The sequence below is a fragment of the Hordeum vulgare genome, chromosome 1H (genome assembly GCF_904849725.1).
Source record: "Hordeum vulgare subsp. vulgare chromosome 1H, MorexV3_pseudomolecules_assembly, whole genome shotgun sequence".
In the NCBI taxonomy this organism is placed as follows: domain Eukaryota; kingdom Viridiplantae; phylum Streptophyta; class Magnoliopsida; order Poales; family Poaceae; genus Hordeum; species Hordeum vulgare.
The window spans coordinates 270,948,873-270,976,242 of record NC_058518.1 but is presented as its reverse complement, the minus strand read 5'-3'; positions in this window follow the sequence as shown (position 1 = coordinate 270,976,242).

Here is a 27,370-nt window from a genome sequence, read left to right as displayed (position 1 = left end):
CGCACCTATAGTGCGCCATTAGTAGCCAAAATAGGTGCGCCATTAGCAAGCCTTTTCCTAGTAGTGGAGCCACCTACTCGTGTGTTGAGATCAAGATATTCCAATTCATCCATTTGAAACTTGATCTCTAGCCTCTCCAAGTTACTTTCCACCTAATCAATCTCTTCTACCCATGCAAAATCTGTGAGAGAGTGATTGAGTGTTGAGGAAACTATCTTTTGAAGCATAAGAGCAAGGAGTTCATCGTACTACCCCATCTATTACCTTTTTGGAGGGTGGTGCCTCCTAGATTGGTTAGGTGTCACTTGGGAGCCTCCTACTTCGTTTTGTGGATTTGAACCAAGAAGTATGTAAGGGCAAAGAGATTGCTTAATTCATGAATATCTACCCCGAGAGAGGCTAGTCCATCGTGGCCGTAAGCCATGGTGAAATAGACAAGGTTGCATCTCTATGGATCCTCCGTGGGTTGGTCCCTCCATAGACTCACATGACCATTACCCTCCATGGGTTGAAGTCTCCAGTAACATTGACGTATGATAGTACCACCTCTCGGCACCACGCCAAAATTCGTCGTGACAACCTTTGTGTTTGATCTTCCTATCTGTACCATCTACTTACATTTTCATGTCCATAATTTCCTCTACTCTACACTTAGATATGCATGTGTAGGCTGTACTTGACTAGTTACAATAGCTAAAAGTAGACCACAACTAAAATTGGGACAAGGCTAAGTTTTTATTTGGTCAAGTAGTCTAATCAGCCCCCTCTAGACATACTTGAGATCCTACAAGCGGTATCATAGGATTGGTCTCCATTCCATTGGTTTCACAACCTAGGAGAGTATGGCATCTAGTGAGGGAAATTACCACCGTAGAGGTCCATATTTTGGTGGTACAAACTTTGCTAGTTGGAAGCATACAATGAAAATGCATATTCTTGGTCATAACCCCGTTGTTTGGGTTGTTGTTCGTGTTGTTGTGCAAGGTGAATTCTTCGGTGATGGAAGGGAACCGAATCATGATGCAACAAAAGATGAATCGAAGATGTTGCAATACAATACTCAAGAATGTGACATTCTATTCAACTGCCTATGCCCCGAAGAATTTAACAAAATCAACCGTCTTGAGAATGCACAAGAAATTTGGGATACTTAGGTTGATATGCACGAAGGTGCTGAATCCGTGAGGGAATCTAAGTTGGATGTGCTAGAAAGTCAACTTAAAAAATTCAAGATGAAAGATGGTGAATGATTCGCTGAGATTTACTCTAGGCTAGCTCTCATCACAAATGAGATTGCCGTCTTAGGAAGCGAAGAAATGACTTACAAATTCATCATCATAAAGATATTTACAGCCTTGGAGGGAAAGTACATCACTGTGTGCACATTGATCCAAATGATCCAAAACTACTAGGATCTCAAGCCAACGGAAGTCATTGGAAGGATCATCGCTCATGAAATGTCACTCAAGGACAAAGAAGAGCTGCACAACAAGTCAAGCGGAGGTTACAAAGCTTTAGGAGATACTACCGCTACTTAAAATGACAACCTTATCACCAATTAAGAGAAACGCCTCATGGTGAGGAAATTCAACAAGTTCTAGAAGAGTAGATGCAAAGAGAAAGTCTCCAGTTCAAGATATGAAGATATGCGGTCATCTAGTTGTGGCAAAAACTGCTACAATTATGGAAAGCACGGACACTATTCTGGTGAGTGCTTAGTTCCCCACAAATGAAGAGAAGAGTCACCTAGAAGACGAATCTCAAGAGAAGAGTCACCTCGAAGAGAGAGAATGAGTAGATACGATCTTTATGAGCAAGGACCCTCTCGGAGAAGCAAGGAATCAGAGCATAAGGACAAGTACACCAAGAGACACTCAAGAAGAAGATATCAAGCTCAGGTTGGTGAATGGGTAGAGAGAAGCTACCACTCCAACTCCCCCTATAGTCAAGATGAAGGTGTTGTCATTCTTGCACTCGTATCCTCCAGTTCCTATGACATATTTTATTCACCAAATGAAGAAATTGGAAGCAGCTTAATGGATAGAGTCCCCAAGGTATCACACCCCGAGTACTTTGACTTTAATAGCGATGAGGATGACTTGCTAGGAGAATACGACTTGCTCTTTGATGAAACTAGTGATAATAACGAAAATGAACTTGATGATAATCATGCTAGTCAAGATAAATTGTGTGATGATGTTAAGAAAGAAATTGTATGACTACTCAAAAATTAAACACTCTTAAGTTACATCATGAATCTACTCTATAAGATCACAAACTCATGGGAAGCTACGTTTCGAGAAACTAAATTTAGATCAAGAGCATGAGTTTCTAAAAGCAATAAATGATGATCTTCGAAAGAAAATTGCTTCTTATCTAGCCAGAGATTACTCTTGTCTCATTTTGTTCCACATGTTAAATCTAAGCACACTAGCAACAAAGGCAAGAAAGTTCCTTCATCTAGTAATAACAATACTAAAAGCAATCAATTTTTTTGACCAGCTACTGTAGGGAATCACCCCACAGCCTTTTCCTTTATTCGAGTAAAAAGATAGTATATGTACATGAGAGGGTTAGGATATACAATGGGGATGGGGGGAAGAGATACAAACCTCAAGTAGGTAGAAAGGAGATCCACTTAAGGACATCATTCCTAAATCTAGCCTTAATCCTATGAGCTAAAAGGGAGATATCATGTGTGAAACTAGACTTCCATTTACTGACCTAGGACGCTCATTGTTGAAAATCCTTGCATTTCGGACTGTCCAAATATTCCAGCAAGCTGTGAACACTACTTCAGAGAAAAAAGGATGCTGAAAATCTTTCCCGGCTTCCAATGAAGTGGTCCACATGGAAGTACCCTGCCAGGAGATGTGAAGGTAGTCCAAACCCTGATGCTGAAAAGGTAGTTGAAAAAGAGATGATCCCTATCTTCTTTGACCCTGGCATGACAAAGAACACATAGGTTTGAATCAGACACTTTCCAGTGACGGCGTTCGAGCATATCATGTGTGTTGAGTCTATCCATGATGAGCATCCAGGCAAACATCTTGATTTTCATGGTGCAGCAACTCTTCCATATCGAACATAGCAAGGGGTTGGGAACAATGGGCTGATGCACATGGATGTAGTATTTCTTAGCAGAATAGGCTTTACAATCACTACCCAGAGCCAAATATCATTGCAAGATGGATCTCTATCAAGATTCTGGAGTAAGCAGGTGACTAATTCCAACTCTTAGTGGGCCCTGTCAGAGAGAGGCAGTTGAAACATGTTGATCATGCTATTTGTCTACAAAGCCTGTAAGACCTCCTCAGTAGTGTAGAAAGTGTCAATAACAAAGGAGAACAATCTTTGGAACCGAAGAGCTAGAGGCCTATTAGGATATCCTAATGCCCAGGAATCACACCAAAAAAGAAAGGTGTCTCCCCTGTTTGGATGGACATAGGTGACAGCTCTAAAGTTGTCCATCCTCTTACAGATGTCCTTCCACGAGAAAGATCCACAAAGGGAGGTACCCTGAGGAACTGTGTTGTGGTAATAGGTGTTCCATATTAAATCAACCCAGGGCACATCAGCTTTTTTTTAGAACTTATCCACATGTTTAAGCAACAGAGCCTCATTCTGGACAGACGGATTCATAATTCCCAAGCCACCCTTCATTTTTGGCCTGCACACTAGGTCCCAGGCAGCAAGGGAAGGGGCATGGTCTTGACCATTCTTCGTCCACAAGCATTGTCTTTGTATCCTTTCCAACTGTTTGAGAATCCCTGGTGGTATATCCGAACATCATAGGAAAAAAATGGGAACAGAGGACAAGGCAGAATTGATATATTGCAAACGTCCCCCCTGTGCCAGGAAGGAGGTGCTAGAAGAGAGTCTCCTTTCCATACTGTCTACCAAGGGCATTAGATCAATAATCCTTGGCCTGGTTGTCCCAACAGGCAAACCAAGATATGTGAAAGATAGTGATCCAACCTTACAACCAAGAGAGTCAGCAAGCCTCTGAAGTTCTCCCTGATCAATGTTGATAGGCAAGAGAGCACACCTGTGGTAGTTTACTTGGAGACCTGTGGACTGGGAGAAAAGCAGAAGCATTTTTTGAATTCTAGCAGTTGAGACTCCACAACAGGCAAAATGACAAGAGTGTCATCTGCATATTGAACAATTGGAAAGTCTTTGTCATGACAAGGTATTGGCTGCTGGATGAGGCCATCCTGCAACAATTGATTCACCAAGGTTTGGAGAAAATCAGCCGCAATGGCAAAAAGGAGAGGGGACATGGGATCCCCCTACCTGACCCCCTTCTTGCACATAATTTTTTTACCACGAACTCCATTGAGAAGAACAGAAGAGGAGCCAAAACTGAGCAACTGCTGCACCCATAATATCCACTTAGCATTAAAACCTTTGTGCTTAAGGATTTGGAAAATGAACTCATGTTCCACCGAGTCAAAGGCCTTTTCAAAATCAAATTTGAGGATGACAATGGTTTTTTTGGAGTGGTGGCATTGGTGAAGGTATTCAAGTGTCCATCCAACACAATCTTGTATGGTTCTGAACTTGATGAAACCATACTTATTTTTATGGATGCATTTCATAATTTGAAACTGCGGTCTATTGGCAATTATCTTGGATAGGAATTTAAGTCCCATACCAGCGAGGGAGCTAGGTCTGAAGTCACCAACTTGCTCAGGAGAACTCTTTTTGGGCACCAATGTAATATAGGATGAGTTCATATTTTCCAACTGTGCAATCCCTGCATGAAAGTCAGCTACAAGCTAGTAAAATTCAGGACAAATAATATGCCAAAATTTCTTGAAGAAAAGGCCATTGAAGCCATCTGGACCAGGAGCCTTATCAATGGGCATTTCTTTGAAAGTCCTATCCATTTCTTCTTTGGAAAAAGGAAATGTCAGAACATCAAGCCCTTCCACTCTGTGAAGGAGAGACTGAAGATTCAAAGCCAAATTAATTCCTTGAGAGGATCCCATCCTGTTCTTGAAGGAGGTCGAAAAACATCCTGCAATCTGCTCATGATCAGTTATAACAGACCCATCTGCTAATTTAAGAGATGAAATGGAGTTTCTTCTGTATCTCTTAGTAGCCATGGCATGGAAGAACTTAGTATTTTTCTCTCCAACCTTGATGAATCTGATGGTAACTCTCTTTTTCCAGTAGAGGAACTGCAAATGTAGTAGGTGATCTAGGTGTAGTTTGACAATCAGTCTGAAATTGGCTTCAAGTCTGAAAAGGGGTCTGAGCTCCTCTAGATCATCCATACATAACACCACTTTATTTAACTTATCAATGAGTGCTTTGAGTTGTGAGAGAGTAGTCTGCCATATCTTCAAAGCCTGTCTTGGGTGCTTAAACTTATCCATGATGATGGCAGTGATGTGACCTTTCCTGGAAGGGATCTTCCAAAATTCTGAACACAATCCATAAACCCATCCATCTCCACCCAATAATTTTCAAACCGAAAGAGGTTACATTTGGGAATGGAAGTGTTGACTGTCACCACATAGCGAACATGATCAGATGTAGATTTGGCTAAAGGTAGAACTTGTGTCAAGGGGTAAGATGATATCCAACTGAGAGAAGTGAAGAACCAATCCAATTGCTCCAGAAATGGTGAGTCTTGCATATTGGACCAAGTGAAAGACCTTCCTTTGAGGGGCAATTCTAATATACCCAGATGGCCAATGATCTCCTTAAAGATGAACATGTCATTCACATCAGCACCAATGAGATTTCTATTTGAAGGTGAGAGAATAAAGTTAAAATCGCCAAGCAGCAGCCCATTGTCATTTCAGGGATATTAAGATTGTATAGCCAGCTGAAGAACTGATCCCGAGCCTCACCCTGACAAGGACCATAGACATTAACCAGAGTCTAAGCTTCAGAAGTGTGATTTCAGGTGAATGATGCAATTAAACCAAAAGACTGAGAATCAATCAAAGTGCCTGTTAAAATAGAAGAATTCCATAGGGTGATCAATCCACCAGAGGCACCGCACGATGGAATATAGGCAAATTGATCAAATCTTTTCGAGCAAAAACTTCGAACAGTCCAAAAGTCAATATGCTGCATTTTAGTTTCCTGAAGACAAACAACCATAGCCAAGCTTTCATCTATTTTGTTTCGAGCTGCCCTTTGTCGAGAGTCAGAATTTAAACCACGCACATTCCAGCAAAGAACACGCTAGCTTCTTGTAGATCGACTATCGATAGCAAGGAGGTAAAATAGCAAAAGCGTAGTTACATAATAAGCCACACAACCAAAGTTCTGATAGCTGTGACACACAGCAAGCAGTAGCATGATAAACTGAATAATAGGAAAAACATAGATACATAGACATTTGTCTAATCATCAGTAGGTGGAGGCTTGAAGACAGCAGGATCTTCCATTAGTCGATCCTCCGACAGCTTCTCAGGTGCAATGCCAAGGCTTCGTCCAACGGCTTGGATCAGTCGAACTGGAGTCTCCGATGGGATAGACTCCTCCTGAGCTCATGATGGTGCTGCCTGAACCTCCGGGACGTCCATGGGTTTAAACTCTCGGCTTCCTCTTATTGGGCAAGTGCATCGGAAGTTCCTACAGTACCGGCTTGAAACCATCCCTCTTGATCGATCCTCTGGTGCATCTACGTACCGAGGAGTCCACAATGGGTGTGGCCTTCTTGTGGGGCCCCTTCTTCGTGACAGATGGAGATTCAAAGGAGAAAAGATCCCCGATTGGTGCAAAGATGTTGTCAGATGGTGGAATTACCACAGGAACGGGGGCAGGTGTGTTGTCCTTGTACATAATAATGGGCTCCGCGCGATCTTCATCAAAAGTCAAAGACCAGGAGCGCTTGGAGAGCATAATAGGCATGGCTGCAGGCATCTGAAGATGACGGGGGACATGCATGCAACTGAAAACCCCCATGAGCGCTTCGAAAGACCGTGTCTAGGAGACGATGGGTGGTAGAGGAGGTCCATAGGCAACCCGAACCACTCCAATCATCAGGCTAGCAGGCTGAACCAGGGGCTGCTGATAAGGAATGATCGCTCGAGGATTGAAATCTTCAGGAGCCCCTTCTTCACCAGCCTCCTCGTCAGCAGCATTACCCCCATTGGGAGGGGCATGATCAGCAGCGACAGCATCATCAACAACATCATCATCATGATCAGCTGCAGCAGCATCCTCAATAGCAGCTTCAACATCATCTTGCTGGGGATCAACAATCACAATCTCTTGAACAGATTAAGAAGATGTTGGCTGGTCGATGACCATAGACTCCTGATCTTGCTCAGGTGCAGCGGGTTCAGTAGCAGGAACTTCAGTTTGCCAGCCCCAACTGTCGTCATCTTGGTCATCCGGAGGCTCTGTCATTGGTCGTGGTGGTGGCGGCGGCACAGCGTTCCACCCCAGAGCAGGGTATGGCGGTAGAGCAAAGAGAAGATTATCTTGCTCCAGCTGAACTGGCTGGTAGCTCTCTTGATTCCACTAATTATTGTTTTAGCCAAGTTATACTTGAGCAAGAAAACAATTTATTCAAAGGAATTATAGAGAGAGGTGAGTTCAAGATTCTTGTAGGAAGTAAGCAATTTGAGGAGATTGTACGCAAGCAAGGAGGACAGCGGAAGAATCATGGCTACTTCAATGACAACGGACTTGAGTGGGAACAATGCCAACCCGAAGTTTGTTCACCAAAAGAAGAAGTATGACCCTACTCTCCCCAAGGGAACAAGCTCTCAAGATGACCTTCCACCACAAGACCACAAGGGCAAGGATAAGCTTCAAGAGGAGATTGACTCCTTCGAGGAAGAACACCAAGCCATGGTCAAGTGGGTTCCCAAGGCCACCACTAGCTCTACTTCATCAAGTGCTACCACAACTCCAAGGATCCCCATCAAGTCGATGTGGGTCCCCAAGATGAAGAACTATAGAAGTTCTTGAGGGGTGACTCCACCAATGAAATTCAATCTTATTCACTTTGGCAAGAACTATATGCAATCAACTCCAACCATATGCATTAGTGCAAGGAGTCACACATTCCCTCAAACATAAGCAAGGGAAAAGGTAATTAATGTATCATTGGACATCATCTCACATGTACTTCACACCATGTTAATAGATGTCCTTGTATTTGTTCCTTCAGCTTGGGACTAACCCATGTAGGTGTGAAGAGTAAGAAACAACTAGGATTGCTCCCAACTGTAGATGATCTTCATCAACAACGAGCATCCACCACTACTGCACCTACATGAAGTCTTCTACGACAAACCAAGGTTAGATTATCCCTCTTAAGGGGTGATGTCACATCAAGGGGGAGATTTACTCTAAGACTTGAGTATAAGCATCTCTTAAGATGTGAACACACTGAAAGGTTTATGTAAAAGTGGCAACCCCACTTGTGCTTAAAGGATGAGTCTGACCTATGATCAAGTATTGTTGCTTGGCTCCTAACCCAATGTACTCATATATAGATGACTTAGTCATCACCAAAGTGCTTGGTAGGTACTAGAGTGGTTGCGCTTGTTCGCCATGTTTTATTTGACATCTTATTGTGTGAGCATGTTGGTATGCATATTTTTGATCATTCGAGGATATCCAATTATTGTTGTTTGGCGTTTCCCTTTATTTGGCCAATTGGATATACAAGAATGCATAAGTTCTCCTCTCTAGCTATCTATGCTTTCCCGTATCAAATTATATTCATGCTACATCACAAAAATTGAGAAAGCACTTTAGGGACATTCTATGTAAGGAGAACTGAGAGATATTCTCGATAAGGGCTGACTTCCAAAACCTCGCAAGTGCAATTCGGTGTGACCAGCTCAAAAATATCGGTCCCACCAATGTCTAGGGTTGATCTACATTTTCCATCTCGATACCACCGATAGGATATTTTTGGCCTCACCGAGTTTCACTATCACCCAACATTTAGGGAACTCGGTGGCACCAAAAATTCCAACTCGGTGTCACTAATAGCCAGGGGGTATATATACTCTACCCACCTGACTTTTGAAATTCTTCCTCAAATGTCATATCCCGCACCTCCTCGCTGTCGAGCTCTCGTCCCTAAGACATATCCTTCATCTCCCATGCGCCCTTGTCGCAGGAGTGCTCGCTGCCGACGGGAATCTCTTCCATCGTTGTAGCTTTAGCGAGACCTTCATCGAATTAGGGAAAGGTTTCGACCCCTCTTTGCGCTCCAAAATTCAAATCTTGTGCAAATAGGTTTTGTCCATCTATAATCCATGATTGAAATTGTCACACCCTGTTTTTATCACCACTTTCTCTATAACTCAAAAATCTGAGTTTATTAAAACTTTTCAAACTAATGATGTGAGTGCCATGATTGTTATTGTATGCTTGCTCATGTGATGATAGAAACTACATTTCTCAAGATCAAATTATTTTCAAAATCCTTTTTCTTATTTTTGGTTAAAGCAAAACCCTACTTTGAGTTGCACTACATGCCCTTGATGGCAAGGAGTGTTCTTACCCAAAGTTGGTGATATGGTTCTAGCACCATTTTAAAGCACCAAAACCATGATATAATTATTTTATGAATTATTTTCCTAATTTATTTGCATGTCCATTTCTAAGGACAGAAATGGTATTCCAATATGGAAAAATACTTTTCTGCCTAGAAAAATCTGATAAAATTTGGAGATGATGAGAAGGACATATATTTTCCATACATAAGATTTTTAACCCCAATTTATATTATTATTATTAGAGTAAAACCCTAAAAACCATTTCTATCTGTTTTTACCTTTTGAAATATTTCCAACGGAAATATTCTCAATAAATCCCTAGAAAATTACAGTGGTATCCCTAAGCCATATTTTGTGTCCATATAAAGTTTCACCTTGATCCAAGGTGATTAAGGACACCAAATAACTGCAAAACCCCTTCTGCCCAGATTGAAGTTAGAGCAACTCTACATAGCAAAGTTTGCCCTATGGAGTTGAAACTTTGCAGGAGTGCCTAATACCTCAAATGAGGTTTCCATACGAAAAACGGGATTTGTGGGACTTAATTTGCTCACACTCTGTTTTGAAGGAACATATGTGGTTATTTGGTGATGTTTTCACGTTTACAAAGCTAAACTTGTCCAATGGAGCTCAAACTTGGTGAAAACCCTTGTTTTAGCACGAAACCCAATCTTGTTAAGTGGGAGAACTAGTGGTGGGGTGCAACCACCCCAAACCACTGTCGAGCACCTTCTGATGGATGGGTAAAAGCCCCCTAACCTTTGCTAAACCCCAACCATTTTCCCCAAACTCTCATATTAGGTGGCTAGCATCAATACCAAGCCCCAGTCAACTGGCCCCTCTCTGGTTCAAAGTAGAAATGACAAAATCCCCATTCTAAGCTTCAGCTCAAGGCTGACAACACCTGTTTTTGTTGTCCCACATGACCAGTTGAAGCTCCCACGGGTCTTCAACGGCTAGCCACATCCCAGCCAGTGCCCAGCACATGCTAGATAAGTCCAAGGCACCCCAGGGCGCGCTAGCATACCATGGCATGCCAAAGCTACACTCTGGGCCTGCTACAGGAAGCCATCGAGGTGGGGGCGACGCTCTCGGCCAGTTCTAGCCTCCCCCGAAGTGTCTAACCTCCTCCTCGACAACCCCTCTACATCAGGCGACCATCAGGGCCCCTCCTCTCCCGCTCTAAGAGTTGGTGTGACGCGTGCCCGCGCGCACCATAACCGGTCAGAGATGCGCGGCCACGGATGCTCGTCTCTCCTCTCTCTCCCTTCCTCGCAGTGAGCCCTGGCAGTGCAAAACCACGTCGTAAGACCGTGGTTTCAACCCCAGCTCCTCTCTGCACCCCCATGCGCGCCACAGTGAATCACCGGCGCTTCCGAGTCGGCTCACCATCGCGGGCCTATTTATAGCCTGCCCCTCGCTCCAGCACCCCTCAAACCTCATCACAGCAACCCCTAGCACCTCCCTAGCCACCCTAGTAAGCCAGCAGAGCCCCGGTGCTCCAGATCGACTGAGGCCCCTCCGCCTCGGAGCTCCGGTCGATCTCCGGCTACACGTCGGCCCCTGCGTCCCTCTGCCCACCAAACCACTCCCCGTGACACCAGGGATCTTTCCCCCATCTTTCCCAAGCAAATCCGTGCCTCTAGCTACCACCTCCACCTTCGCCCGAAACCCCTCAGCCACGGCTACCTCGTCGTCGGTGAACCTGAGCCCCTCCAACGTTGTCTCGACCACCACCAGGTAGGCGACAACGAGCCGGACCCATTCCCGTCATTGTCAGGGCCCGAGATCGTCGGTAGCCACGCCGGTGTGCTCCTCCTCCTCTCTAGTCAGAGGTAGGAGACGACCCCGACAAGTGTGCCCCACCTGTCGGTGGCCCATCTCTCTCTCCCTTTCTGCCCGCAACCACTGACCGTAGGGCCCCGCATGTCAGGTTCAAACCTGACGACGTGCATGCCTGGGCAGGCTAGCAAGCTGGCCTTTGGGCCGGCCCAGTCCCAGGCCAAGTCAGGCCAGGGGCTGTAGCCCTTTTTCTTTTATTTTAAAACTGGATTTTCAATGATTTTTATAAAAAGATTTAACGAGTATAAAAATATAATTTTTCCATTGTTATTCTTCTAAAAGTGTGTAGTATTTAATAGAACCATTGCTTGAATTTTTGCAGCAACTATTATGTTTTATAATAATAAAAAGTATTAATTTGGAATAGTTTTGCTTCTGTTAAGTTGATTTTCAGAATATTCCTTCACTAAAAATAGAAGCAAATATTTTTAAAATAACAACCTGGATTTATCAGAAATAACCAACATTTTTAAAAGGAGTTTGTGATCTGTTTTGCAGTGAGCTACTTATTATTTTATCTTTATACGAAGATAGAAAACCCGTGTGACGAAGGAGTCGAAGCGGAAGATCTCGAAGACCCCGGATACCTAGCTGACCAAGGCAAGCAGCCTTTGACCATGTTTGAGCATATGTTATGATGCATGCTAGTGTAGCAAATATTTCCGTTGCATATGATCATAAATGCCGGTAAATAATTGAGCTTGATCCTACCACCTACAAGGGTCATGCTAATATCATGTTGACAAGTAAGGCTAGAGTAACAGTAGCATGAGCATGTTGTTTGTATAAATCAAAGGTTTATGAAAACCCCGTCGGGTGCCACTAATGCCCGAGGGTGATGATGAGTTAGGTGGCCACTTTTGGTGAAGTGGTGCACCGATTATTTGTGTGTGTATGGTTTCAGAAATGGGATTAGATTTATGATGTGTCGACCGTCCCAACCTTACATGTATGACCACGTTACCCGTTTATGGGACGGGGCTATGTTGGTCACTCTGGTGGGTGCTAGCCAAGAGTCACATTACTAGTGGCGGGAGTGACGTGTGGTCACTCTCGTGATGGGGTCGTGCCAGGTAGGGTGACTATGCCGTTTTTACGTGTTCTAGGCACACTGTTGGTCCCCGCATGGTTGATACTGCCCAGAGTCGGTGCTCGTAAGACGTACAACATGTGGGATGGGTACCAATCGAGTGGACCTCTTTGTCTAGTATCGTTTGGGGAAAGGCGTCGATCGGGTACTTACCTCAGGTATGTTATATACCGCGAGTCGTGGATGACACGAAAGTTTCCCGGATCTCGTGGGTCCAACGTACTACCTCTGCAGAGTGTAAAACTATTCGAATAGCCGTGTCCATGGTCAAGGACAGTTGGGTAATCCTGCTTAAACTACGTCCAGTCGTCTCCGCATAAACAAGGTGTGTGTGTGAGTATGTGTTAAAAGTAGTTTTATGAAACAGTTGATATGACCAAGTTTGGTGACTTAGCATATAGGGTGAACCCGGATGGTTCAACCCTTGACAGATATATTGATATCTGTAACTTGTTCTTCAAAAGTAGTTTTTAACTTATGATGCATACCCATGGACATGTTCATTTAACACCAAGAAGATATCCACCAAAGAAGCATATTATTGTTATCCTTCACTTGCATTGTTCATATCATGGGTTGTTTGCGAGTACATTCAAAAGTACTCACTAGCTTGCCACTGGTTATATTATTGACCAGACATGGAAGGACCGTAGCTTGGAGATGACTACGTCTTCGGAGACGCCCCTGCGAACTAGGAAACTTTCCAGTCAGAATGCCTGTCGGTGTAGGCTGGTGGCATGGGCACCCGATTAGCCCTAATATTTCTGCTGCTATTTGTATCCGTGTGATTTGGCCTTAGGCCCAACCTTGTGAACTTGACCATTCGGTCACGTGATGTAATAATTCGGTATTTGGATGTAAGACTCTCAATATTCAGTATCTGTGTGTTCGGTGAGCATTGATCTCTGGGATCACTGAGCACGTTCATTCGGCGATCTCGACTCGTAAGTCGGGGTCCCCACAGGAATATTCCTATCCAGAAGAGATATCCATTATATTAGAGAACAATAAATGTTTAGTTTAACCATTCGCAAAACTGAATCTCAGTGTCACCGAGTCAGAAAAATCAATCTGACCGATTTGTGTTTTGGGTTGCTGAGAACAATCTTTGTGACACCGAATTGCTCTTTTCAGTGAAACCGAAAAGGCTGCCAAGTTTTTGTTAAATATATTGTTTGTCTCGGTGGCTCCGATTTTTTTGTACTCGGTGGAACCAAAATCCTTTTTTGGCGAAAGTTAAACTTAAGTTTTTTGAGTTCAGTTTTTTGAAAATATCTATGTTTTGTGATGCTCATCCACTCTTGCTCTTCCATAACTATTCATAGGGTCTGCTTGGTTGCTTGTCAGTATATTAGGTTCAAAGGATAGCTAAAATAACTTTTGTGAGCCCAGTTGAAAGTGGACTCACGCATGAGTCCATAGAAACCTTTCTATGATCTAGGTACTCCCAACTCACATGATATGCCCGAGGCATCTAACACGTCTAGAAAGAAGTTGAATTCTGATGAGGAGGATATTTATTTCATACTTGAAGAGAGCACTCCCTAGAAGACAAAGGAGAAGGGAAAAGGAAGAAAGACCGTAAGAAAGGAGTATGCCATATGTGATTATATGAGAGCCCTAGACACTGCTAAGAAAGGCATGAAACTCACTCATGAGAGCCCCTCCTCCAAGATTGCAAGAAATTAGGGCAGAAGAGAGCCAGGAAGAGGATAGTGTTTGTTGTTGGAAGTACAACATCCATGTATGAAGAGCCACTAGAAGCTGCTGAAGAGGAGGAAGAAGAGGTTCCTGCAAATTCACCTCCTTCCAAGAACAAGAACAAGCTAATGGAAGATGTTATGCCCAGCAGGTCTGCACCCAAGAAAAAACATTCTGCTCCTAAGTCTAAGAAGCTAGTATCTCCTAAGAGCACTACTAGGGATATACCTGCAGTAGAGAAGAACAAATGCTCTGCATCCAAAGATACCGATGCAGAGGAGGAAACGGATCTCTGTGTGCTGAGAAAGTTGAGAGCCCATCTGCCACTACATGACGATGGTCACCTAGTTGATGAGGACGTGAAGAAGAGAAGGGGTCAAGGCCTGAGAAAGTGGAGAACTGTAGATCCCTATCCTGTTAGGAGGACTTTCACGCCAAGGAGCAACAATATTTATATGATACAGTGTTATTGGACAAGACTCCTGTAGTAAGTGACATTCTTGATGTAGACTGGGACTACATCAAGAAACATGAGGACTTCTTTCCTCATGTGAGAGAAAATTTCAGGGCTATTGACATTGAAGAATTTGTTAACACAGAGATGACTATTTGGAATAATGAGATAATTATGCAATTCTACTCCACTTCTCACCTTTATTTCGATGGAAGGCTTGTGTGGATGACTCAAGGTCACATGTATGAGTCAACTGTTGAGGAGTGGGCCACTATCATTGGTGCCCCAAAGGTACAAGAGGTTGACTTGGATGTGTACTCAGAGTCCAAGATGAATCATAACACTATGGCAAACATGTAGAATCAATTGTCCCACCAATACTTGAAGACACACAAGTTTGGCTATGTCTACTTTCTGCAAGCAGGAATACCAACAACAAACACCATTATGAGGTACACCCAGATGCCCAAATCAGGAGATGATAAGATGATTAGAGGGTATTCCATCAACATGCTACACCACATAGACACCCACACTAGGATCAAAGTGATAGATCCGATAGTTCAGACAGTTAGGAGGACAACTCCAGATTAGAAAGAGATCTTGTGGATATGCCCCTTACATTCAGATGATCATCAATGCCAATATTGGGAAGCATGCATATCAACTTGATCGTCCTCACCTGCCACTTCAGCCACGGTTCAAAGACAACGAAGTTGTGATGGACCCCAGCCATCCCAGCTTAGGTACAACTCGTCCGCAGGAAGATGCAGTAGAGGCAGAGGCAGCCAGAGCAGCTCCAGCACCATAACTACAATTCAGAGAAGAGGAGAACATTTCTGAGATTTTGCTGAACTAGAAGAGCCTTGGGAGAATAATGGAGACAAAATTCCATGACCTAGATACCAAAGTAACGGAGTCGGCCACCACTATTAAGCATCTAAAGCATGAAGTTAATGCAGTGCACACACCTCGCTATAGAAGTGACAATGGTGATTAGTCTCTTCCTACCACTACTTCGTTCATGACACACACTAGGTATGCAGCTATGCTAGTTCCAGAAGCGAGACCTTCTTCATCATCCCAAGCATCAGCACCTTCAGATCCTTCAGCTCCATCAGCTCCTGCAGCTCCAGTGTCAACACCTCCACCTCATAGGACATGAACTGAAGCCTTCGTCGACGCTCTCCTGTCGACTACATCAACTGCTACCGAAGGAGTTCAAGCCCAGAGCGACGCATAATTCTAGACCTTTGAACTTTTTGGTAACTTGTTGCCAAAGGGGGAGAAGTGTATAGATCATTAGGGCTTCGAGACAGAGAGTTTTTCTTTTTATTACGCTCTTTTGGTTTTACAAAATAGTTTTTCTTTTGGATGCCTTAAACTTTCGTCGTGTTTGATCATACGTTTGATTGTTGATGCTACTAACTCTCTAGAAAAAAATGGTAACATTACTTTTAGAAATTATGGGTAAATGAAAAGAAACTCCAGGGTTTGATAAAGGACCTCCAAAGGTAGCCAAACCACATAATAAAGATAAGAACACATGATACTATGCATTATGCCTAGCTAGGGGCATAAACCAATAACGCTTGTTGGGAGGCAACCCAATAGTTATCTTAATTTTTTGCTTTAATATTCAATTTTGGTGTAATCACATGATTATTTCTACCATAATGATTTTGTTTTTATGTTTTCATTAGTGTTTGATCCAAGTAAAGCCTTTGGGATGCTCTAGATCATAGTAGAATTGATACGATGCAAAAACAAAAACTTTGGTGCCGAGTAATTAATTTCTTTGATTTTACTAGAATGTGATAAGTTTCTAAAAAAATTATACGATATTGCACTACAAATTTCATGGGTTGTCCTAATTTTTCAGAATTTTTGGGAATATTGAAGTATGGTTTGTGTTCGATCATTGCAGATTATTCTATTTTAGACATATTGTGTTTTTGCTTGCATAGTTTGCTTGTGTTGATGATGATATGGATGAATTGAGGGGGTATAAGTCATGGTGAAGTTAGAATAAAATACCTATTACGCAATAATTAAATATGAGTTAATATACAACATTATCTAACGTATATGATTTACATATTATACTAATGGGTGTCGCAAGGTTTTTGCTGAGTTTTTTTGATGAGGTTTTCATGTTTTGTGTGAACAACGAACGATGAACGAATAAGTTGCAGCACCTAATCTTGTGTATGCCAAAGGCACCCAAAGATAATATTAAAGGATGACATCCCCTCTTTCATCTAAGCTTGGGGTTGCCCCAGATGACATCCCCTCTTTCGTCTCCAATCTACCGGTATGTCACTTGGAGCTATATTTTTATACATCACATGATTGAGTTTTTCTTGCAGCGTCATGTATTATATTTTTTTTCCTTTTAGTTTGTCACGATCATTGTTTGCTGGACACACCTTTTGAGAGATACACATGTTCATCATAATTTGTTAGAATACTTTTTGTGCTTCACATATATCTTGTAAGCTAGGCAGTTGCTATAGTGCTTCACTTATATCTTTTAGAGCACGAGGTGGTTATGGTTTTATAGAAATAGTTGCACTCTCATGCTTCACTTAAATCTGTTTGAGAGTCTAAGAAATAGGAATGTTAATTTGCACATGTTAGAAGACTAGTCCAAAAAGGATAGGTATTCAAGGTCGATATAATAAAAACTTTCATGTAGCTCACCAAAAAAGAGACATATGGTTCAATTATATCGATGTAGTAATACGAAATGATATAGTTTCTTGATCATTGGTTAGTAGAGATGTTGGTATTAAATATTTTTATTTACTTCCCATCTAAATATTGGTCATGGCATGGTGATGAGATGTGAGCATTTCGATGTCTAAAATGAATTCCTATCGTGTTGTTCGAATCGGGGGCACACGATGGTTAACTCCTCCCAACCTCCTCCCAAGGGGCGTGCGGTAGTACTTTACATAGAGAGATATCCTAGGCTTTACAATAAGTATATGAGTTATTTATGACTAATGTGAGTCCATGGATATGCACAATCTCACCTTTTCATAATTTGCTAGCCTCTTCGGTATCGTGCATTGCCCTTTCTCACCTTGAGACCTAGTGGAAACTTTGTCGGTGCATCCAAACCCCGTGATATGATACGCTCTATCACACATAAGACTCCTTATATCTTCCTCAAAAGAACCACCTTACCTACCTATTATGGCATTTCCATAGCCATTCTGAGATATATTACCGCGCAACTTCCACCGTTCTGTGACATGACTGGTGTGTTCGTCATCATATTGCTTTGCATGATCATATAGAGCTGACATAGTATTTGTCGTAAATACACCGTTCATAATTGTTTACATGTTATGCTAGTTGATTGCACATCCCGGTACACTGCAAGAGGCATTCATATAGAGTTATCTTGTTCTTTACCGAGTTGTAATATCGAGTTGTAAGTAAATAAAAGTGTGACGATCATCATTTTTAGAGCATTGTCTCGGTGAGGAAACGATGATGGAGACTATGATTCCCCCACAAGTCGGGATGAGACTCCGGACTAGAAAAGGAGAAAAAAATGGGGGACTTGTAGGATCGAAAGTATGCCTAGAGGGGGGGGGGTGATTGGACTACTTGACCAAATAAAAACTTAGCATTTTCACAATTCTAATAGTTGGCAAGTTTTAGCAATTATACCATGTCAAGCACACCCTACACATGCAAGTCTAAGAGTATAGCAGCATAAAGTAAAGACATGCACATGTAAATTGAGGGTTGGGATAGGAGGATCAAATGCAAAGATGACACGGAGTTTTTTGTCGTGGTTCTGATAGTTGGTGATATCGTATGTCCACATTTATGGAGACTTCAACCCACGCAGGGTAACAGATGTGAGAGTCCATGGAGGGCTCCACCCACAAAGGGTCCACGAAGAAGCAACCCTGTCTATTCCATCACGACTTATGTCCATGAAGGACTAGCGTCACTCGAGGTATATATTCATGAAGTAGGCGATCTCCTTGTCCTTACAAAATTCTTGGTCCAACTCCACACAAAGTAAGAGCCTCCCAAGCGACACCTAACAAATCTAGGAGACAGCACTCTCCAAAATGTAATAGATGTGGTAGTATGATGAACTCCTTGCTTTTGTTCTTCAAAATAGTCTCCTCAACACTCATTCACTTTATCACCGATTTGGTTTGGTAGAAGAGGTTGATTGGGTGGAAAGAAATTAGGGGAGGCTAGAAATCAAGATTCATATGTTGGAAATGGAATATCTTGATCTTAGCACATGAGTAGGTGGTTCTCTCTCAGAAAATAAATGGGAAAAGTATTGGTTCGTTCTCAATGCTTCCTCTACGAATGAGAGTTAGGTGGACGGGTGTATATAGGCATCTCCAAACATCCAACCGTTACAACATTATTTCCCAACTCAATGGACTGAAGTAAAAAACTTGGTTGCATCGACTAGTGCAAAATGTGATAACTTTTGGCGTTTTGGTGAGACCGATATATAGATCTCTGTCGGTCTAATTTTTGTTGGCCTGGGCAGTTGAGCAATTTCGATGGCACCCATTTGCTAAAACTGAAAAGTTCGATTTTAATCAAATGGACATCATTGAGTTTGCCACTGTTTTGGTTTGCACCAAAAATGGACTTGGTAGTACTGAGATGCTAGGGTTTGGCTCTTGATCTGTCTAGGGTAAAACTCGCTAGGACCTAGTTGGAAATATTGGTGGCACCGAATTTGGACTTTAGGGTTTTGACAGAACATTTGTCGGAGAATTTCAATAGTATTTTTGGTGGCTAATCTCTAAGCACTTGAGCAAGCATATCATCATAGACACCTCATCCCGTTTTAATAGTATTGGCTTTCCTATGGACTCAAGTGTGATTTCTCACAAAATGCAAAATGTAGAGTCTTGGAGGTTGTTGTCAATATGTGTCCCTTGCATCTAGGGAATCTCCTCACAATACATAGACAGTCCATTGATTCAACTTTTCCTGAAATATACCAGGTACTCCCTCCATTTTTATATACAAGGCCACAAACCCATATTACACGTACCAAGGTAAAATTTAATGTCTTGCTTTGTAAATGATTTTTTCTTTTTGTTTACCCGGATCATTAATACACCACATGCATGCAACGAAGGAATAGAAAACTAATTGGAATGTCATTATGTTTGCATGCATGCAATTATTAAATGGGTTGCTAGTATGAGGAAATATAATTAAATTTTGTCTTGATTACTGTTGGTGGACTTGTATAGATGCAAAGTGTATTTTTCATAGGGGCCTTGTATAAGAAATGGGTCAAATCAAATATATGTTGTTATTAATTACCTATACCACTTTCGGATAAGTTGTGCTCTCAATCTCCCGCTTTTTGATAATTGATGAAAACATATAGATCAAAGCTTCAACATAAAATATAATCAATGAATAGAATCGTCGCTTTGATAAGTATGTGATTTGCAGGATCTCCCCCTAAATTTGCGCATTATTTTAAATTTGTGTTTGAATGCAAATGCACAATCGATTCGGATCATGGGGTTCTCTTCCGTGTCACATACATCTTGGTGGTGCACAAAAATGATATAAATGAAATACAATGCACATAAGACCAATAATGAGTGAGTGATCATCAGAGAGATATCTCAAGGGTAGGAAATAGTAGCACCTAACATTAAGGCATATGATCAAACACATCAAAGTTTAAGACATCCACATGGTAAAGTAAATGTTTACAAAACGAGAAGAGCAACAAAATGCAACACTCTCTTTGTCGAAGCGATATGATCTATACTAATTACCCAAAGATTCAAAGCTATAGAGATAAGCGTCACTCTGGGCATGGCCTCCTTCGGTAGCTGCGGAAGGAGTCGAAAGAATAGCGTCTGCGGATGCTTAAACTTATGTCTTCTGAGATGGTGGTGTAGACACTTTAGGCGTAGGAGGTAATGGAGCTGATGCTGGAGCCTATGAAGAAGGTCTCGTTTGTGAAACAGGCACATCAGAAGATCTAGCATGTGTCCTGAAATGAGTGTGTGTCTGGAGAGGAGGATTGTCATCATCATCACTGGAGCTGGGTAGGGGCACTGCATCAACTTCCTTCGTCAACTGGTTGGCCGTAGTGGTCAGCTAAGTTACCTTGATATCCAGGTCATGGAACTGGGTTTCACTATCCTCTCGAGGCTCTTGTGGTTCCGAAGGATCTCATTGATGTTCTTCTACATCCCTTGGATGGTTCTAATGATAAGTGTCATCTAATCACTCTTGGTCTTGGGCACTGGAGCAGCAGTGTCTCTGGTTGTCTCTGTCTCAATCTCATCCTGTATTGTAGTTAAAGTGGGATGACTAGGATCCATAACTACAACATTGTCCTTGGACTCTGGCTGAAGCAGCATGTGTTGTATATCAAGTAGATTTTTGCTCTTCCCAACCTTGGATTTGATAAGCATTGGAATGTATGGAGCATATCCATGATGGTCTCCACAATGAGATTCATCACTTCGATCTTGGTGTAGATGTCTACATGTTGGAGCATGTTGATGGAATACCCCATGATCATCTTATCATCACCTCAGTTAGGCATAAAGGTGTATCTCATAATGGTGTTGGTGGTGGGTAGTCATGCTTGCACAATGTAGACAGAGCCAAGCTTGTGTGACTTTAGATACTCCTTAGGAACTGGGATTATACATGTTGGCCATAGAGTTGTTATTCATCTTAGCCTCAGTATATCCATATAGATCTCCATCCTACACCTTTGGGGCTCCTAAGATGGTAGTCCACTCATCAACTGTAGATTGCTACCACATGCCCTCACTCATCCATACAGTACTTCCTTCTGGATAGAAATGAGTTGGTGAATGTAATTGCGTGATCATTTCATCATTCAAATTTGTCATATTGTTACCAACAAAGGCATCAATATCAATGGCCTTGATGTTCTCCTTGACATGAGGGAAGTAGTCTTCATTCTTCTTGATGTACTCCCACTCAACATACCTCATGTCACTGATAGCTGGACTGACAGTGTACTAAGAACTAGGGTCCCTCGACCCATACTTGTGCACCCGCGGTGCAGCCCCCAAACCAGCAAGCCCTCGCTGGGCACACATCAACGTGTGAGCAAACTGAAGCAAAGAGGAGAGAAGACGAAAATCCTCCTTAACGGTTAAAGAAACCCAACCGCAAGCATCTCCCGGAAATAATTCAGCCCCCAAGCCACCGCTCCACCTCACCAGGTTGATTGTCTACATCAGCTCAGGTGTCGAGCGGGCACGTGGTTAGGTGAAGCTGGTCGGGGCACGTGGCAAAAGTGGTGGGTCTGCAGCAGCTTTTGTGACACCTATCACATAGCGTGGCGAAGCAATAAGAGGTAGCTGGGTGAACAACACAGAAGGAGATGTAATCCTTGTCAGGGAACGTCGCCATCGCGCCACCTCACGGTGCATTTACTGCGCGTGTCCTAATCCATCAGGGATAGGTATTTCCCACTATATCCAGTGCAGTAGCTATAGTGTGGACTATTCACCTATGTAAAGACCATTTTAGCCATTGTAGTAACCTCTAGGGCTATAAGAGCCTGTTTGGGACTACTCTACTTCATAAAATTTGGTTCCGCTCCACCAAATTCACTTTGGAGTAGTTTTATACACAAGTTGTAACTTATTTAAGAGAGTGTTTGGCTTTTGTGTAGCTCCAACTTCAAGAATGAGATTTTTTTTCTGAGAATGAGAAATTTGGTGGAAAGGATATATCCGATTGGATGAATGGGGAGAAACAAAGGGGTATCCACTTATTGGTGGCAGTGGTGGGTAATTTCCTTCCAACTCCAGCTTTTTTTTGAATTACCTCCTAAAGAGCTTCACAAAAAATATAGAGTTGTACCCCAGTTTCTAGTTTCTTTGAGAAGCCGCATATCGTAGAGTTACCCCGTTTGGCTTGCATTTTATAAAGCGGAGCTGAATTTGAAGGAGCGGAGTAGTCCCAATAGGCCATAGAAGGACATCCAAGTCTACCTTTAGAAAGTCAACTCTTTGTTCATTTGACACGCGTAGTTGGTTCCTTCGTGCATCCTTGGAGGGCAAGCGCTCCTGTGTGAAACCCCATATAATCCAGTAAAACACATAACGTAGGTTATTACGCTTTAGAGCGGCCCAAACCTGTCTAAACCACCATGGACGCAGTCGCCGTTTGTGCTCTTCGTGCTCCTGAACTCCCTAGAGAACCGCAAAAGGGGCCTTGCCATTCCCATATTTCGTCGACATTCCCCCGGCATCTTTAACGCGCTAGGTAGGGGGTCTTTAGTGCGCGAACCTCCATCGTCACTGCGTGCCTTCATCGACATCTTCATCGACGTCCATGGCACTCAACAAGGCCAAGGGAGCTTTGTTAGCCAATCCGTTCCCATACAAGGGGCGTGAACCATCCACTGCATGCGACGGGGGAGGGGCGGACACCACACCCATCATGCCGGTGAGTGTAGCCACAACACCGCTTGTAGCTCCGCAAGCCATGACCCGGACCCGGCCACCGTAGCATCCCAGGACGCATCTGTTGTGTCGATGGGCAACGCCAATGCGGCAACAGTGAATGTGGCCACGAATAATGCGACCACGGCGAGCGGGACCACGATGAAAGAAATGATACCTCCATCATGCGATTCACAAGAATACCACGACAAACATGCTGAGCGTGGCGACCCTGGGCGATGAGCAGACGAGAACCCTGTGCACCACTCGCAAGACGGATGGGGCCAAGCTCGATGACAACCCCCTGGCGAAGATGGACAACACACGACAGCGCGGGGGAGCGCTGTCCCTGATTCTGTCAAGAGGAAGAGCTCCTCCCATGCCACGCATTGCTCCATGCCCAAGACAACGGAGGAGGCTCTGGCGCAAGCTCAGCTTGTGCTGAACTCTCCACATACGCCAAAGAAGATAGAGGAATGGTGGGCGATGATCCAAACCCTGACGAGATTTGCGAACCGCGACTGGCCAGACGTGGCAGAGCCTTCGTGCGCGCGACAAGCGGATCCTACGAGTCCCACCTCCGGGGACGACGCAGACACAGCACCTATGGTGTTGTCGCCCCCACAACCAGAACAACCTTCCTGCCAGACTGACGTACAAGACGAGGTGTCCCAAGCCTCGACAGACCCGCACCAAGTCTGGAAGGATAGGTACAAAGAGGACACATGCACAACCATCAGCCTCGCGCCGCCAATCTGATGGAGCGCAGACCCAATCGTCGAGGAGCCTGTGCGAGGGGTTCCCGGCAGCCTACCTTACGAGGATGGTTGTCCGGTGTTCATCCGTGAGCTGTGGCAAGTCCGCTAGCCCTCTAGCCGAGCCTTCAAGCCGGAGCTGCTGGACAAATATGACGGCAAGATCAGTCCGTCGGACTTCCTAGGCGTCTACACCATAGCGGTGTAGGCTGACGAGGGACGTGACAAGAAGATACTAGCCAACTACTTCCCATTGGCGCTCAAGCCCAATGTATGGAGTTGGCTGATGAACTTGCCGGAGGGGTCCATCTCTTCCTGGCGAACCTGTGCAAATACTTCATTGACACATACCACAGGGGCCACAAGATCCCTAGACATCCCATTGATCTACAGGTGATTCCCCATAGGGACGACGAGACCATGTACAAGGACATACAAAGATTCAGCCGCATGTAGCACAACAAAACAGACATCCACCCTGTCACGGTGATCGATGCATTCCACATGAATGTGCCCAATCATCGCCTACGCGAGGAGATGAGCCTCAACAAGGTGAGGGACTTTGCCGAGCTCTACGCTCTCATAGACAAGTGTGCGCGGGCTAAGGAAGGAAGAAGGCTCCTCGGGGAGGACGCGTGTGCGGAAGTTCGCTCCAACGACGAGGAGGACGCACTAGCCTCCAAGAAGAAAGGGCGCAAGTGCAATAGGAAGCACAAAGGAAAAGCAGTCATGACTACCGAAAGTTTCAGCAAGCCCAATGCCGACAAGAAGGCCAAGTTAGAGGGGCCCGGGAAGGACATTGACGCTTGCTCTAGAGACGACGAGGCCACGGCAGGGGAGAAGTCTGGCAGGCCATACAACAAGATCCACCGTGCCAAGGGCCACGACATCACCGAGTGCCGCCAAGTAGAATAGCTTGCTGAGAAGCAGAAACATGAGTATGAAAAGCAAGACAAGGAGAAGGCCCATGACAACACAATTGGATCTGGCAAGAAAAACCATGGCGGACGCTCCGACATGGCCAAGCAGCAGAAGGAGAAGGACGCCCGAGGCCGAGACGACAAGCAATCTGACAATGAATACGCGGATGGCAAAGGAGATGAAGAGGGATCTGATGGCCAGGGGTTCTAGAAGGCTTTGGATTCTATGTGCGTTTACGGAGGCGCTTCTTTGCACTCATCCCACAGAAAGAGCAAGCAATGGGTCTGTGAGGTCAATGCAGCAGAACCAGCGGCAGAAGCGAGGAAGCCTCTCAAGTTGTCCAACAATCCTATCATTTTCGACGTTGAGGAGAACCCTGATCGCACCATTGCAATCGCGTGTGTGGCATTGTTGGTGTCACCAACAGTTCACAACCCTAGGGTCACGAAGATGTTGGTTGATAGTGGGGCTGACCTGAACCTGATTTCACCTGATGTGATCAAGCGAGTGCGTATACCGGACTCGGATCTCAAGCCAACGGGATCCTTCCAAGGAGTTAACACGGGAAGGTCTCAGCCCAAAGGGAAGATAACCTGAAAGCACAGTTGCTCGCTATGGTGGTTTTGGTAATTAATCACAACATATGCATCATTGGACTAATGAGCCTTTTCAAGTACATTTCACAAAAGTTCAAAGATGCATTGGCTTTACGATTGTGTGGAGAATCCCCCTTGATGCAAGAAAAAGTAATAGAATTGGCTAAAGCTTCAAGCAAGAAAACTCTTCATTTTATACTTTGTGAGATATCATTTTCATTCCATAGGAAAGTCAATACTATTAAAAGGGGATGAGGTATTATGATGAATCGGTTGCTCATGTGCTTAGAGATGGCCACCAAAAATACCCAGCCACTTTCCCGCAAAATATATATGTCCCAAGCCACATATGCAAAATCGGTCCTACCAACACTTCCTACTGGGCTATACTGATTTTACACTTAGACAGATCCTATGCCAAACCCACCATCTCGGTACAACCAACATTCCTATTGGTGCCACCGAGATTGTGTGACCAACATTTTGTTGAGATAATTTCAAGTTTCGGAATTTCCGAGTTTGAAATCGGTCTCACCGAGTTTGGGAACCAGTCTAGGTCATCATATCGGTACCACGGAGATTCATATATCGGTCTCACCGAGAATTCAAAAGTTGCCACATTTAGTGCAACTCGGTACCATCGAGATTCATTTCCGTATCACTGAGTTGGGTAATAATGTTGTAACAGTTGGACTTTTGAGGATGCCTATATATACCTCTCCACCTAACTCTCATTCATAGAGGAAGCACTCACAACACATTTACGCTTGCAAGATTCAGTTTTCTGAGAGAGAGCCACCTACTCATGTGTTGAGATCAAGAGATGCCAATCCAATCATTTGAACCTTGATTTCTAGCCTCTCCAAGTTGCTTTCCACAAGATCAATATCTCCTACCCCTGCCAAATCTAAGAGAGAGTGACTGGGTGTTGAGGAGACTATCTTTTGAAGCACAAGAGCAAGGAGTTCATCGTTCTACCACATCTGTTACCTTTTGGAGGGTGGTGCCTCCTAGATTGGTTAGGTGCCGCTTGGGAACCTCCTACCTCGGGTTGTATAGTTGAACCAAGCTGTTTGTATGGGCAAGGAGATCGCCTACTTCGTGAATATCTACCGTGAGTGAGGCTAGTCCTATGTGGATGGAAGCCGTGGTGGAATAGACAAGGCCGCTTCTTTGTGCACCCCTTGTGGGTGGAGCCCTCCATAGAATCTCACAACCGTTACCCTCCATAGGTTGAAGTATCCACTAACATGGACATACGATAGCGCCACCTATCGGAACCATGCCCAAAATCGTCGTGTCAACCTTTGTGTTTGATCTCCCTACCTTACCCTCTACTTACACTTGCATGTTTTACATTCTGCTGCAATAATCTTAGATATGCATGTGTAGGGTGTTCTTGACTAGTCATAGTTGCTAAAACTGGCCCACACTTAAAATTGGGAAAAGGCTAAGTTTTTATCTTGCCAAGTAGTGTAATCACCCACCTCTAGACATACTTGTGATCCTACATAACCGTACGAGTCACATTCGGCAGCGAGCTCAACTTCAGGACAAAGAGGGTCACCTTCGACGTTGCCAAGATGTCGCTGCCATACAATGGCATCCTGGGCCGACCGGCGCTGGCAAAGTTCATGGTGGCATCCCATCATGCCTACAACACACTCAAGATGCAAGGGCCGAGGAGTATCATCACCATCCATGCTGACAAGAAGGACGCGATACTCTGTGTTATCAAACTCTACTCGGAGACCCTAGCAGCGTCTGCCGCCAAGGCACTCGCTCCTACAGGTAAAAGTCTGGAGGGAAGAAGAAGAACAAGACCCATCATAAGACTCATGATGAATCCGAGAAGAGTGATGTAGAGAGAACCACGCCTGTTGAGGGCTCATCAGAGACTTCTACTCCCAAGAGCAAGAAAAACAAAGTGACCATACCTAATACGAAGCAAGTGGTTGCACAAGAAGATGGTGAGGCACTTTCACCATAATCGCCACCCTCGACAACAAATAGGAAAGCGCGCTCGTCTCCTTCCTGCGAGCGAATGTC